The sequence below is a fragment of the Talpa europaea genome (genome assembly GCF_964194135.1).
Source record: "Talpa europaea genome assembly, chromosome: 3".
NCBI classification, from domain to species: Eukaryota; Metazoa; Chordata; class Mammalia; order Eulipotyphla; family Talpidae; genus Talpa; species Talpa europaea.
In genome coordinates, this window is record NC_140069.1 from 16,148,710 (window position 1) to 16,152,896 (window position 4,187).

Consider the following 4,187-nt stretch of genomic DNA (forward strand, 5'->3'; position numbering starts at 1 on the left):
GGAGCCACCGCCGCCGCAGGCCCGCAGGGCCCAGGAGCTGACTTTGGGGGGCCCAGCCGGGCGTGGCCCGCAGCCAGGTGTGCCGTGGGCCCCGGCGAGTAAGCCCGGGGCGGCCCAAATTCAAAACAGCGGCGGCGACTTCCGCCCGCCCTGACGTAATACGTCATCAAACGTCATCAAATGTGAGCCGCCCATTCGCCGGCTCCCTGAGCTCCTTCTAGGCCCTCTGCTGACGGATTGACGGACAGACTATTCAACCAATCATCGGTTACGTTCCAGCCAGAGTGGGCGGTGCGAGTGTTGGGAGCGGGTGGGCGTTCCCAGAGCTGGTTTCCCCTGCGTGAGCTGGTTTTATTTTAGGTTAGGATCCCTGCTGAGCGCTTTTCTCATAGGAAATTAGTGAGATTTGTAGTATTAGTGTCCTTTTGCAGCTCAGAGGTAGGCTTAGAGGAGTTAATGTACTTGTTTAATCTATTCAGCTTGCCACTGGTCACCTGTGAGTCTTTACTCAATTTATTTACTCATATTTTCCCTGTCCTCCTAAGTAGAAAATTACCCTCCTCCCAATACTCCCCTAGAAGCGAAAATATATTATTGAGCAAATGAATGTAATAAAGATTCCAGCAGAACTTCCAGCCCAGGTGCAATGAACACTCCCATGCAGGCATAATCAACAAGTTTGCTTACTTGCAGCTCCTTCCCTTGCAAGATTCATGGCCAGGGCCTCAGCGCTCTTATCTACAAGGTGGGGAAGCTGGTCAAAGTGGTCTGTCTCTCCAACCATCCCCGAATGCCTGCATCTTTCCCCCCTTGTCTCGACCCCCACCATCTTGTCTGGGGACTTTCCTGCAAATGGTTGTGCCTTCTGAAAAATGATGCTATCAATTTAGTAGACATGGAGACAGTTGTGTATAAAAAGAACCCGTGGTCTTTAAACAGGTGCTCAGACCTTATGGGGCCCCCAGGTCTGGGACCTCATGCATGAGTAATAAAGCTTTTCTTGAGCTCACCATTCCTGAAGTACGTTTGTTTTTCCTCTGCCTGGGTAAAAAGTAGAATTTATTTTTGCAACACCCTGAGTGACTCGACAACTACAGTCTGATGTTCTCTATAAGTTTTGGGGTTTATTTACTGACTTTCCCTCATGCTGTACACAAGCTAGGATGCACATGTTTAAAAAAAAAAAAACAACACTATGTCTGTTCTATTCACTTACTGTGTTCTTAGCATTCAGCCTTTGGCACATAGAATGTGCTAAACAAATGTGGAATGATGGCTGGATGATTTACATTACAAACTTACATGGTAAATGTATACATTTACATTAGAAATGTAAGAAAAATAAAACAAAAACCATTCTCTCACCTACATCTTACTGCCCATTTGCAAAAGGCGAGTTAGTCAAGACTGTGAGAATGAGTGATAGGCACAAAATTATTGCATTTAGAACACTCCAATGGAAAGTTACAGGAGTTACTAAAAACAATATGAACCATTATACAGCTTTTAAAACAGTAATTAACTCCTTATGTTTTAAAACATAAGTAACTCCTTAGTGAGTAACTACCAGTAACAAATAATGAGCACCTGTGTGCTGAGTACTAGGAATTGAGATAGCATAGTAAACAAATCCGATAAAAGCCCTGCTCTCATGGAGATAGAATACTAATTTTGTGTTGAGGGTCTTGAAGCAAACATTCAAGGCCCTAATATCAAGATCCAAGAATTTAGGAATCAGGGACAATCTGCAGGAAGTTGGGACCTGGCAGTAGTGAGTGGGAGGGGTGCTGAACATTGGACTCTTTTCTATGAGGGAATCATGGGGCAAGGAAGACCAGTGCCAAATCCTGAAGTAAGAGGTCTGCAAATGTTTTCCAGGATTTGATGTTTTATATTGGTATAGGGCAGGATGCGGAGCACCCCAGAACCCCCAAACCTGCCCTTTTTAAATAGGTTCTGACATCCGCCACATCAAGACAAAACATACTCTACTGTGTAAGACCTTTAATGGAAAGGAACATTTGCAGGGTCAGGAATGGACCAGTGCAGGTTTTCTAGGATCCCATGCAGACCTGGTAAAGGAGGAGTCAGAGCCCTCAGTGGTTTTTGCAGGTCTTTTATTTGGATTTACCCAGTACAAAGCAGGCAGGGGTGCTGGGGGCTGGGAGGCTGGCAGGCCTCCCAACCCCCAGCAAATCCCCACTCTATCTAGGCTCTCCAGTGATCTCTCTGCTTCTCTGCTCTTGGCTTCTCTTTCAGCTTCTTTCTCTGCTTCTGCTGGCGTCCCTGTGATGCCTCCCTTAAAAGCCCAGTCTCAGCCCAGGTGAATCCCATCTACCTATGCTCACACCCTACTCCAGGTGCCCGCCATCAGGCATGCATTCAGGACTGCAAAGATCCATCATCTATCCTGATGGCAGGAGGGCAGAAAAGCCTGACATTTTTCCTTACCCTACAATTTAATGCAATGAGTGTGCAACAAAGAGAAGGGAAGGAATAAAGCTTCCAAATCAAACACCCGAAGTCACCTGCCCCCTCGTGGGTAAATGTCCAGCCCAACTGAGACCAGAAAGCCCGCCACAGTCTGAGGCACCTCCTGGTGGAGACTCACAGGATTGGGGCAGAAATAGCAAGACAATTCTGGAATGAAAAGAGCAAAATCAAAATCAAGATAAAAGCTGTAATAGCTACTATTTTTAACTTCCCCACGGGTCTCTCACCCACATCTGCTTCAACCCATCCAAGACCAAGTGGCAAGCACAGCTTCTTCATGTGTCTCTTCGCTCATATGCCTCCTCCAGGTCTCCTGGCTCTCCATCCTTTTCCTTTCTTCTCCAGTCTCCTCTCCAGCTTCTTCTCTTTCCTCCTCAGCTCCACCCTTCCTTAGTAGGGACAGGGACCCTAGAACCTCCCCTTTTCCTGGAGACCACCTTATTACAAAATGATTTCTCTATACAAGGCAAAAGAGCAAAATATATGGAAGTAGATATTATATGTTGGTCCCTAGGTGCTAGGATTGTAAAGGATCTGATTTTCAATGAGTAAAAGTACATTTCACAAAATGAGTAAGTTTCAGATCTGTTGGACAACATAAAGCCTATAGTTATAAATATTGTATATTAAAATTTTGTTAAAAGAGCTGATCTCAAGTGTGCATAACACACACTCTTTAAAAGCAAAGGGACACAAGGAAACTTTTGAGGGTGATGGACATGTTTATCACCCTGATTGTCCTGATGATAACCTATTATATACATCTGTCCAAACTCAACAAATTGTATCTATTAATTATGTACAGTGTTTTGTATATCGTTTACACTTCACCAAATTTGGGCAGGAGGGCGGAGGCCCTCCAACTTCTCCCTAGCTAGCTGGCATGTAGATATGGCAACAGCTCAAAAAATCTAATTTGGGGATTTTCTGTTCATTGCAGCAAAATCTAATACTAACTGCTGAAGAGGCACATTGGGAATTTGCCCTAAGCTCCATGTGGTTCTTTCTGTAGTTCTCCTAACACAAAAATTCGTGCCTCTGCTTTCAGTTGCTCAAAAGGCCAACTGCAGTTTCCCTGACTGGTCCACTACCTCCAGCAGTGCCTCAGGCTCCTGTGCAATTGCAGGACTGGAGCTGACTTTTGTTTCCATTATCATGGAAAGAATGCTACCTTGGCATCTTTCAGTGCCTGGGAGAGGTGAACGATTCTGTGACGGTTTTTGTAGAGGCAGAACATGGTGCAGATTGAATCAAACGCTACAGGTCACAGCTTTTAGTCTGAACCTAAAAATCAATTATTTGAGAATATACTGAGTGGGAAAGCAGTGGGCTTTGGGGATAGGAAAGGTAGCGTATAGATTATAGAAAGATATAATGGACTATAATGGAAGAAAGACTCAAGTCAACACGATGGGTACCAGACTCACTTTGTCTTTAAATAGTTTGGTGAGCCTTGGCTTACAATCCAAGTGTTTCTCTCTAAGGCTTGTATTTTGCATTCTCTTATTCAGCCCATGGAAAAACTTCAAAATAATAGAGATGTGTTGGATATATCTCTGCATAGGATCTAGCAAAAGACAGGGACAATCACAAACCGTCACTGCTGTGACCTCAGCCTTCTAGGAGTTGTGTGAAAATGCCCTCTTTTATGTGCAATTTATTCATGACTAATAGCCTATATTTTTTCATTCAGC